This window comes from Lissotriton vulgaris, chromosome 2_1 (assembly GCF_964263255.1).
Source record: "Lissotriton vulgaris chromosome 2_1, aLisVul1.2, whole genome shotgun sequence".
In the NCBI taxonomy this organism is placed as follows: domain Eukaryota; kingdom Metazoa; phylum Chordata; class Amphibia; order Caudata; family Salamandridae; genus Lissotriton; species Lissotriton vulgaris.
This window is the reverse complement of record NC_141687.1, coordinates 615,627,699-615,640,511: the sequence shown is the minus strand read 5'-3', so window position 1 is coordinate 615,640,511 and position 12,813 is coordinate 615,627,699. Positions and strand designations below refer to the sequence as shown.

Below are 12,813 nucleotides of genomic sequence, written 5' to 3'. Positions count from 1 at the left end.
CTTTTTCTCTCAGTAGCTTTTCCCCCGCCCCAGAGTTGCTGCCATGCATGTGCTGCTTTTACCCTCTCCACCTGCTCATCCGTTGCCTCATATGCCCCCCAACATTTTTTTTAAACAATTTTGGTGCCGAGGGAGGAGTGTAGCCAGGGATACCAGTGAGCACATTGCTGGCAGCTCCTCCGTCTTAAACAAATTTACTTTTGCACAACTTCTTTTTCATGCCTTCTGCATTGCTGACCCATCTCATATATATAAATGTGAAAACATTGGCACCTACATCATTCTTCCGGAGCACATGCCCAATGCTTCCCCCTTAAATACCTGTCCCACTCTCCGTGTTGCTGTCTCCCTTATTTTGCGAGCTTTCTCGTGTGCCCAAACTCCCATCCCTCCCACATGCTCTGTGTTGCTTTTGCTAATGTTTCTCCCCCGCCTCCAGTGTTGCTCAGCCTCTCCTTCGATTGCTGTTTTTGCACAAGACCTACCCATCCATTGCCCCACCGGCTCCTTCATTACCCCATACGTCCACTGTCTTTTATATTTCTCTACTTCGGACCCTCACACACCCTCACCCTCACACCTCCTCACCCTCACACACCCTCACACCCTCTCACCCTCACACACCCTCACACCCCATCACCCTCACACCCTCACCCTCACACACCCTCACTCACCCTCACACCCCATCACCCACACCCCCTCACCCTCACACCCTCAAAGCCCTTCACCCTCACACCCCTCCCCCACACACTCACCCCCACACCCCCTCACCCAACCTCACCCAACCTCTCACCCTCACTCACCCTCTCACCGACCCTCACCCACACCCACCCTCTCACACCCTCTCACCCTCACCCTCACACACCCTCTCACCCACCCTCACCCTCACACCCCCTCACCCACCCTCACCCCCCTCACCCTCACACACCCTCACCCTCTCACCCTCACACCCTCACACACCCTCTCACCGTCACACCCCCCATACCCTCACAACCCCTCACCCTCACACACACCCTCACCCTCACACACCCTCACCCACCCTCTCAGCCTCACACCCCCCCTCACCCTCACAACCCCTCACCCTCACACCCACTCACCCTCACACACCCACACCCTCACTACCCTTCACACCCCCTCACCCTCCTCACTCTCACACCCGCTCACCCTCACATCCCTAACCCTCACACATCCTCACCCTCACATACCCTCACACCCCCTTACCCTCACAAGCCCTCACACACCCTCACCCCCTCACACACACCCTCACACACACCCTCACACCTCCCCACCCTCACTCACCCTCACCCCCCTCACCCCTTCACCCTTACAACCCTCTCACCCTCACTCACCCTCACACACACCCACCATCCCCCACACCTTCACACCCCTTCACCCTCACGCCCCCTCACCCTCACACACCCTCTTACCCTCACTCACCCTCTCACTCACCCTCACTCACCCGCTCACACCCTCACCCACCCTCTCACCCCCTCTCACCCTCACACACCCTCTCACCCACCCTCACCCACCCTCACACCCCCTCACCTTCAATCACACTCACACACCCTCCCCCTCAAACCCCCACACCCTCTCACCCCCTCACCCTCACCCTCACGCACCCCCTCACCCTCACACCCCCTCACGCACTCCCTCACCCCCCCACACACCCTCACCCACCCTCTCACACCCTCTCACACCCTTACCCACCCTCACACCCCCTCACCCTCACACCCCTTCACCCTCACACACCCTCATAACCCCTCACCCACCCTCACCCTCACACCCCCTCATCCTCACACACACCCTCACCCTCACACACCCTCTCACCCTCACACACACCTCACCCTCACACATACCCTCACCTCCACTCACCCTCACTCACCCTCACACACCCTCACCCTCACACACCCTCTCACCCTCACACACCCTCTCACCCTCACACACCCCTCACCCTCACACCCCCCTCACCCTCACACCCCCCTCACCCTCACATACCCTCACCCTCACCCACCCTCACACTCCCTCACCCTCACACCCCCTCACCCTCACACCCCCTCACCCACCCTCACTCAGCCTCTCACCGACCCTCAACCACACCCACCCTGTCACACCCTCTCACCCTCACAGACCCTCTCACCCACCCTCACACCCCCTCACCCTCACACACCTTCACCCTCACCTCCCTCCACCTCACAAACCCTCACCCTCACACACCCTTTCACCCTCACACACCCCCTCGACCTCACAACCCCTCACACCCCCTCACACATACCCTCACCCTCACACACCCTCACCCTCACACACCCTCTCAGCCTCACACACCCCCTCACCCTCACACACCACCTCACCCTCACACACACCCTCACCCTCACTCACCCTCACACACCCACACCCTCACACTCCTTCACACCCCCTTACCCTCACATCCCTAACCCTCACACTGCCTCAGCCTCACACCCCCTTACCCTCACACACCCTCACCCTCACACACCTTCTCACACACCCTCACCCTCACACACCCACACACCTGCTCACACTCACACACCCTCACACCTCCTCACCCTCACACACCCTTACCCTCACACACCCTCACCCTCACACACCCTCACTCACATCCTCACCCACCCTCACTCACCCTCACCCCCCCACACACCCTCACCCCCTCACCCTTACAACCCTCTCACCCTCACTCCCCCTCACACCCTCACACCCCCTCACCATCCCCCACACCTTCACACCCCCTCACCCTCACACCCCCTCACCCTCACACACCCTCTCACTCACCCTCTCACCCACCCTCACTCACCCTCTCACACCCTCACCCTCACCCACCCTCTCACCCCCTCTCACCCTCAAACACCCTCTCACCCACCCTCACACCCCCTCACCTTCACACACCCTTACACACCCTCCCCCTCACACCCCCTCATGCACTCCCTCACCCTCACTCCCCCTCACACACCCTCACCCACCCCCTCACACCCTCACCCACCCTCTCACCCTCACACCCCCACCCACCCTCTCACCCTCACCCTCACACCCCTTCACCCCCACACACCCTCACAACCCCTCACCCTCACACACTCTCACCCTCACACCCACACCCACCCTCACCCTCACACCCCCTCACTCTCACACACCCTCTCACTCTCACCCTCACACACACCCTCACCTCCACTCACCCTCACACACCCTCACCCACCCTCTCACCCTCACAAACCCTCTCACCCTCACACACCCTCTCACCCTCACACACACCCTCACCCTCACACCCCCTCACCCTCACACACCCTCTCACCCTCACACCCTCTCACCCTCACACCCACCTCACCCTCACACCCCCCTCATCCTCACCCCCCCTCACCCTCACACTCCCCCTCACCCTCACACTCCCCCACCCTCACACCCCCTCACCCTCACACCCCTCACACACCCTCACACACCCTCACCCTCACACCCCCTCTCCCTCACCCCCTCACCCTCACACCTCCTCACCCTCACAACCCCAACACCCTAACCCCCAACACCCTCACACCCCACACCCTCACAACCTCACACAGCCTCACCCTCACACGCCCTCAACCTCACACACCCTCACCCTCTTACCCTCACAGCCCCTCACCCCCACACCCCTTCACCCTCACACACACCCTCACACCCCTCACCCTCACTCCCCCTCACTCACCCTCACACACCCTCACACATCCTCCCTCACCCTCACACACCCTCACACACCCTCACACCCCTCACCCCTTCACCCTCACACACACCCTCTCACACCCCTCACCCTCACACACCCACACTCCCCCTCACTCACCCTCACACATCCCCCCCACCCTCACCCTCACACACTCTCACCCCCTCACCCTTACAACCCTCTCACCCTCACTCACCCTCACACACCCTCACCATGCCCCTCACCTTCACACACCCTCTCACCCTCACTCACCCTCACACACCCTCACACCCCCTCACCTTCACACATCCTCACACACCCTCCCCTCACACCCCCACACCCTCTCACCCCTCACCCTCCCTCACCCTCACGCACCCCCTCACCCTCACACCCCCTCACGCACCCCCTCACCCTCACTCACCCTCACCCACCCTCTCACACCCTCACCCACCCTCTCACCCCCTCACCCTCACACCCCTTCCCCCTAACACACCCTCACAACCCCTCACCCTCACACACCCTCACCCTAACACACCCCTACACCCTCTCACCCTCACACCCCTACACCCTCTCACTTTCACACACCCTCTCACCCTCACACACACCCTCACCCTCACACACACCCTCACCTCCACTCACCCTCACCCACCCTCACAAACCCTCACCCTCACCCTCACACACCCTCTCACCCTCACCCACCCTCTCACCCTCACCCACACCCACCCTCTCACCCTCACACACCCCTCACACCCCCCTCACTCTCACACCCCTTTCACCCTCACCCCCTCCCCCTCACACCCTCACCCTCACACCCCCTCACCCTCACAACCCCAACACCCTACCCCCAACACCCTCACAACCTCACACAGCCTCACCCTCACACCCCCTCACCCTCACACACCCTCACCCCCACACCCCTTCACCCTCACACACACCCTCACACACCCTCTCACACCCCTCACACACCCTCACTCCCCCTCACCTTCACACACCCTCACACACCCTCACCAGCATAGCATAACAAACAAAAGCACAGGATAGCAAAACACAACAAAGCATAGCATAACAAAACATAGCAAAACAAAGCATAGCATAACATAACAAAGCATAACAAAACATAGCACAGTATAACAAAACATAGCATAGCATAACAAAACACAACAAAACAAAACATAGCAGAATAAAACAAAGCATAGCATAACAAAACATAGCATAACAAAACATAGCAAAACACAACAAAACATAGCATAACAAAACACACCAAAACATAGTATACATAACAAAACATAGCATAGCAAAGCATAACAAAACATAGCATAGCATACAAAACACAACATAGCATAGCATAACAAAACAAAGCTCAGCATAGCATAACAAAACATAGCATTGCAAAATAGCATAATAAAACTCAACAAAACATAGCATAATATAGCATAGCAAAACACAGCAAAACATAGCATAGCATAACAAAACACAACAAAATATAGCATAACAAAACAAAGCACAGGATAGCGAAACTAAACATAGCATTGCATAACAAAACAAAGCATAGGATAGCAAAACAAAACATAGCATAGTATAACAAACCACAGCATAACATAACAAAACATAGCATAACAAAACACAACAACACATAGCATAACAAAACATAGCAAAGCACAACAAAACATAGCATAGCATAACAAAACACAATAAAACATAGCATACCAAACACAACAAAACATAGCATAGCATAACAAAACATAGCATAGCAAAACATAGCATAATAAAACACAACAAAACATAGCATAGCATAACCAAACAGCATAGCATAACAAAGCATGGCATAGCAAAATATAGCATAGCAAAATATAGCATAGCAAAATATAGCATAGTGTTGGACCTGGCCTTGTGGCGTGGTCCCACTCCTCCCGCATGGTGGATCCCGGACTACCTCGACCCCTGTTCCCCGGCTAAGAACGGCACCTTCCATATGCCACGAGTGCCGCCCCTCCGGGCCGCCCCCAGTTCTCCCCCGACGGAACTCGACCTCATCTCCTCAACTCTCTCGGCTGGCGCGGACCCTTTCCCGGAACATCATCTCCGGCCCAGCTGCCATCTTGGACCCTCCATGACCAGGCCTCGTGGCCTCGGCCCGACCCCAGCTGCAGGCCCAGCATAGCCCCGACTTCGAGGCACCACAAGCCAACCAGGGGGTAAAGAGACCGCTTAACAAGTCAATGGGGGGAGATGTTTCGATGGACCCCCGTCAGCCTGGTTTCGATCGCCCCCAGCCTCCCTGGGCGCTGGCTCCACCCCCCCTGCTGGGTGTCTGGACTCGCCCATCCTGGACCCTCCGACCTCCAAGTGCGAGGGTCCGGACATCAAAGGGCCCCAGCCCTATAACTGAGGCAGCTCCAGAGCAGGAAGGCTGTTGTATCCTGGAGTTGAGAGACACCGAGACAAACTCATCCTTGGAGGCCTGCTGGCGCTGCCGCGGCTCATCTTCGTGAACCATCTTTGAAGGCCTGCTGGCGCTGCCGCGGCTCATCTTCATGAACCATCCTTGAAGGCCTGCTGGCGCTGCCGCGGCTCATCTTCGTGAACCATCCTCGGAGTCCTGCTGGCGCTGCCGCGGCTCATCTTCGTGAACCATCCTTGGAGTCCTGCTGGCGCTGCCGCGCTCATCTTCGTGAACCATCCTTGGAGTCCTGCTGGCGCTACCGCGGCTCATCTTCGTGAACCATCCTTGGAGTCCTGCTGGCGCTGCCATGGCCCATCTTTGTCAACCTTCTTTGAAGGCCTGCTGGCGCTGCGGCGGCTCATCTTCATGAACCATCCTTGGAGTCCTGCGATTTGCTGCCGCGGCTCATACCAGAGAACCCTCCAGCTCGAGGATTGAGAGCTGTACGCCAGGCATCCCTGTACCAGACCGGTACCAAGACTGTCCCACTACCCCCTTCCCACAGAGACTAAGCCTAAGAGGGATCCCCGTATCCCGTTCCTGCTGTATTATTGCCATAACCTGCTTAAGACTACCTATAAAAGTGCTAAGAACCTATTCTTGTGTGGCGTCTATCTGTAGGGGGGTGGTTGCTCGTCCGTACGATCCGAGGAGAGGTCCCTCACCAGGAGGCCTCTCCCCCTTGCTCGGCTGACCCTCAGGTTTCCCGTCTAACATTGGTGGCCAGCGGCGCGATTCGAGCCGACGCAAATCGTACGGAGAGTAGCTCGCCCTATTACAGACGAAAAAACACGCAACGACCATGACGACAAAAGAAGCCGGAACAACCGCGAAATTCCAGATGGAACGGCTGGAAGACTACAATCACAAGGAATTAAAGCAATTCTGCATAGACTTGGGCATCGCTACCACAGGACTAAGTACCAAATACGACCTCAAACAGGCCCTGCAGACTTGGGTGGAGACGGGAGCGTCGCCTCCACAAAACGAAAACATGACAATCACAGAGAACATTGCAACCCCCGAGGAAGAGAGGAACCCGGGCCTCTCTAGCGAGGAGGCCCGAGAACGAGAGAGGATCCAGCTCCACGAGTTGGAACTGGCTAGACTACGCTTAGATGGGGAACTGAAACTAGCAGAAAAAAAGATAGCCCTGGAACACCTACGATTACAGGGAGAACGGGAAGAGAAAAAAAGCCAGAGGGAGTTGGAGGAGAAGAAACTCGCGTACGAACACGAGCGCGGTTTGAAGGAACTAGAAATTAGGAAACAAAACAAGGACCTCGGCGTCTCCGAAAACCAAAGCTCCACTCCCTCTGTGGACACTAAGGTCCACATCCCCAAAGATGTCGTCCGAGAGTACTACAAGAACGACGACATCCAGCAATGGTTTAAGGCCTACGAAGTAGCTATAACCTCCCACCGGGTTCCGCGGAAAGACTGGGGGGCCGGGTTGTGGGGGAGATTCGTCAATGAGGGGAGAGATGCCCTGCTACAGCTCCCCGACGCTGAGATGACCTCCTACGAACATATGAAAGCCGCCCTCTTCACTCGCTATGGGCTCACCCCCGAGATGTACCGGCAGCGATTCAGAGACTGTAAAAGGATCCCCGGTACCACCTGGGTAGAGTACGTGAACTTTTTTAGCAGAGCCCTAGAAGGGTGGATCAAGGGCAGCCAAGTCACCACCTATGAACAATTGTTCGATCTCATCGTATGGGAACACCTCTCCAATAACTGTTTCATCGAACTAAGGCAGCATCTCCCAGACAGCAAACTGACCGAGCCCCGGAAACTCGCCATTGAAGCGGATCGATGGGAGAGCACCCTGGTCCCCCGAAACTGGGCGGGAGATCAAGGCCGAGGATCACAGGGGTCCCACCGTCCGCGAGGAGGAGGAGGAGGCCAGGGCCGGGGACCAGACACCGCAACGGTGCCTCTCCCTAGCACTCCCCCGTCCCTGGCCGGGAGAGGAAGTCCCCCAGTACGGCCGGGATCCCGCCCGAACGTTACCTGCCACAAATGCCAGCGACCCGGTCATTAAGCCAATGACCCCAACTGTCCGAGAAACCAACCATCCAACACCACGGGTCCGCTAAACCACAAGATCAACGCCGTCTCCCTAGGGGAGGAACAAGGCGAAGAAGAAGTCGAAGACTGTGAACAGTACCAGCCCGAATGGGAACCCGCAGCCATGTCCCTGGTATGTCTGGGCGAAAGAGACATGATCCCACGGGCCCCCATCCCGGCCAATACGCAGAAGTACAGCCAGTGGGTCACCATTAATGGACACCGGGCCGAAGCCCTCTGCGACACGGGAGCTAGCGTAACGGCCGTCCGTTGCCATCTGGTGACCCCGGATCAAATCCTGCCCAATGTGCTATGCCCAGTACGATCTGCGGATAACTCCGAAAGCCTGTGCCAGATGGCCCGCGTCCCCTTTGAATGGGGGGGAGTGTCGGGCATGCTGAAGGTGACCGTCTGAGACGATGCCCCCGTAGACTGCCTCCTCGGGAACGACCTCGAGAGCTCCCCCTGGGCTACCGTTGAGCGGAGGGAGCACCTGGGAATGCTGGGCCTCCCTGAATGGGTCTGTGCGATGACCCGATCCATGGCCGCCCGCGCCATCCCTGACACCGAAGAACCCGAGTGGCCCGAACCTCCACCACCCGTAACCACTGAAGACACCGACCCGGAACCTGGTCCAAGGGGGCCCAACGACGAAGAAGCTGACCCGCTCTGCGACCTCCCGGAGCTCGCCCAGTGGCGCCAAGAAGGTGGCCCCACTCAAGAACAGTTCCGCCAGGAACAGAAAACGTGTCCCTCCCTCGAGGGGATCCGACAGCAAGCCGCAGCCCAGAGCGCAGGAGATGCCTCGGGGGCTCACTGGATCTATTGGGACAATGAGCTCCTCTACAGTGAGCAGAAGATTGCCGAGCTAGGGGCCAGCCGGGTGCTGGTAGTCCCCCTCCGATTCAGAGACTTCCTCCTGAACCTGGCTCATGATGTGCCTCTCGCCGGGCACCTGGGGCAGGACAAAACTTACAGCCGCCTGGTGACCCACTTCTACTGGCCCAAGATGAGGAACAATGTGATCAACCACTGCCGAGCCTGCCCCACCTGCCAGGCCAGCGGGAAGAGCGGCAGAAAAATAAAAGTCCCCCTGCAACCCTTCCCGGTCATCAACACTCCCTTTGAGCGGGTAGGGATTGACATTGTGGGGCCCCTGGTGCCCCGGACATCACAAGGTCACCGGTTCATACTCGTCCTGGTGGACCATGCCACCCGCTATCCCGAAGCCATCCCTCTCCGGACCGTGACAGCGCCCGTGGTGGGCCGAGCCCTGATGGGGATCTTCTCGCGGGTGGGCTTCCCCCGAGAAGTCGTCAGTGATCGGGGTACGAACTTCATCTCCAGATACATGTAGTCCCTCTGGCAACGACCCCCTACCACCCGCAAGGGAACGGACTGGTTGAACGCTTCAGTCGAACCCTCAAGGGGATGATCATGGGTCTGGAAGAGCCCTACGACGCCAATGGGACGTGTTGCTACCCTGCCTTCTATTTGCCTACCGGGAGGTCCCACAGAAGTCCCTGGGGTTCAGCCCCTTCGAACTATTGTATGGGCACCCCGTCCGGGGTCCCCTAAGTTTGGTCAAAGAAGGATGGGAGGTGACCCCCCAGAGTGCTCCTCCTGATGTGTACCGGTACCTCCTGACCCTCCGGAACCAGACTCTGCGGTTCAGGGATCTTGCCAAAACCAACCTCGAAGCCAGCCAAGAAGACATGAAACGGTGGTATGATCAAAACGCCTCATCCATCGAGTTCGAGCCGGGACAACAGGTCTGGGTCATGTCCCCGGTCGAACCCTGCGCCCTCCAAGACAAATGGACGGGGCCCTTTAAATTGGTGGAGCGCAAGGGCCCTGTCACCTACCTGGTGGACATGGAGTCCCTCAGGAACCCCCTCCGGGTCCTCCATGCCAATCGACTCAAGCCTCACTTTGTTCGCTCAGAACTTAGTCTCCTGATGGCTACCGACAGTGGGGCTGAAGAGGACTCCGAGCCCCTACCCGACCTCCTGAAGACCCTAGAAAAAGACGGCTCCGTGGAAGGAGTCAACCTCTCCTCCACCCTGACCCCAGCACAACGCCAAGACTGCCAAGACTTATTACAGCAATTTGCCGATCTATTCTCTCTCACCCCCGGGGTCACCCCATGGTGTCTCCACGATGTCGACACCGGGGATAGCCCCCCTATCCGGCACCGGGCCTACAGAGTTCCCGATCGAGTGCGCGCCTGCATCCAGTCGGAAGTATCCAAGATGCTGGCTCTGGGAGTGATCGAGCCCTCCGACAGCCCCTGGGCCAGCCCGGTCGTGCTGGTCCCCAAGGCCGCCGCCCCTGGCGTCGCCCCCGAACTCAGATTTTGTGTGGACTACCAGGGCTTGAATGCCGTCACCCGAACAGACGCTCACCCCATACCTCGGGCTGATGAGCTGATCGACCGCCTAGGGGCCGCCCGCTACCTGAACACCTTCGACCTAACTGCAGGCTACTGGCAGATCGGCCTCACCCCGGGCGCCCAGGAGCGATCCGCCTTCTCCACCCCGGATGGCCACTACCACTTCAAGGTGATGCCCTTTGGGATGAAAACCGCCCCCGCCACGTTCCAGATACTAGTGAACAAGGTGCTGGCGGGGCTCGAGGAGTTCAGCGCTGCCTACCTAGACGATATTGCGGTGTACAGTCTCCACTGGGCCGAACACCTCCAACACCTCCATGAAGTCTTGGCCGCCCTCCGACGGGCAGGGCTAACAATAAAAGCCAGCAAGTGCCAAATCGGCCAAGGATCCGTGACCTACCTGGGGCACCAGGTGGGAAGTGGCCAGGTGGCCCCCCTCCAACCCAAGATCACCGCCATCCGGGCCTGGGAACCCCGGTCACCCAAACAGAGGTCCGAGCCTTCCTGGGGCTCACAGGATATTACCGGCGCTTCGTGAAGCACTACGGCAGCATTGTGGGGCCCCTCACAGAACTCACGTCAAAGAAACACCCAACGAAGGTACACTGGACACCGGAGTGTCAGGCCGCCTTTGAGACCCTCAAGACAGCAATGTGCACCGCCCCCGTGCTCCAAGCCCCCGACTACAGCCGGGAATTCATAGTACAGACCAATGCCTCCGATCACGGCGTCGGAGCAGTCCTCTCCCAAATCAATGCAGAGGGAGTTGACCAGCCAGTGGCCTTCATTAGCCGGCGTCTGCTGGCCCGAGAACAACGCTGGAGCACCATTGAGCGGGAGCCCTTCGCCGTGGTATGGGCCCTCAAGAAGCTCCGGCCCTACCTCTTCGGCACCCACTTCCGGGTGCAAACTGACCACCGACCTCTGCAATGGCTGATGCAGATGCGAGGAGAAAATCGAAGCTGTTGCGTTGGTCCATCTCCCTGCAAGGGATGGATTTCACTGTGGAGCATCGCCCCAGCAACGACCACGCCAACGCAGATGGCCTGTCCCGCTTCTTCCGCCTCGGTGAGGAGAATACCCAAGACGATGGGTGACTCTCCCTGCCTTCAGCTGGGGGGGACGCATGTTGGACCTGGCCTCGTGGCGTGGTCCCACTCCTCCCGCAAGGCGGATCCCGGACTACCTCGACCCCTGTTCCCCGGCTAAGAACGGCACCTTCCACATGCCACGAGTGCCGCCCCTCCGGGCCGCCCCCAGTTCTACCCTGACGGAACTCGACCTCATCTCCTCAACTCTTTCGGCTGGTCCGGACCCTTTCCCGGAACCTCATCTCCGGCCCAGCCGCCATCTTGGACCCTCCACGACCAGGCCTTGTGGCCTCGGCCCAACCCCAGCTGCAGGCCCAGCAAAGCCCCGACATCGAGGCACCACAAGCCAACCAGGGGGTAAAGAGACCGCTTGACAAGTCAATGGGGGGAGACGTTTCGATGGACCCCCATCAGCCTGGTTTTGATCGCCCCCAGCCTCCCTGGGCGCTGGCTCCACCCCCCCTGCTGGGTGTCTGGACTCGCCCATCCCAGACCCTCCGACCTCCAAGTGCGAGGGTCCAGACATCAAAGGGCCCCAGCTCTATAACTGGGGCAGCTCCAGAGCAGGAAGGCAGTTGTATCCTGGAGTCGAGAGACACCGAGACGAACTCATCCTTGGAGGCCTGCTGGCGCTGCCGCGGCTCATCTTCGTGAACCATCTTTGAAGGCCTGCTGGCGCTGCCGCGGCTCATCTTCGTAAACCATCCTTGAAGGCCTGCTGGCGCTGCCGCGGCTCATCTTCGTGAACCATCCTCGGAGTCCTGCTGGCGCTGCCGCGGCTCATCTTCGTGAACCATCCTCGGAGTCCTGCTGGCGCTGCCGCGGCTCATCTTCGTGAACCATCCTTGGAGTCCTGCTGGCGCTGCCGCGGCTCATCTTCGTGAACCATCCTTGGAGTCCTGCTGGCGCTGCCGCGGCCCATCTTCGTGAACCATCCTTGGAGTCCTGCTGGCGCTGCCGCGGCCCATCTTCGTGAACCATCTTTGAAGGCCTGCTGGCGCTGCCGCGGCTCATCTTCGTGAACCATCCTTGGAGTCGTGCTGGCGCTGCCGCGGCTCATACCAGAGAACCCTCCAGCTCGAGGATTGAGAGCTGTACGTCAGGCATCCCTGTACCAGACCGGTACCAAGACTGTCCCGCT

At 58.7% G+C, this 12,813-nt stretch overlaps 1 protein-coding gene across 1 annotated transcript in view; it reads right to left on the bottom strand.

Annotated features, from left to right (window-relative positions):
- Positions 1-12,813, bottom strand: part of DCDC2B (doublecortin domain containing 2B) — a 203,693-nt gene that overhangs the window by 88,896 nt on the left and 101,984 nt on the right. The window lies entirely within an intron of this gene.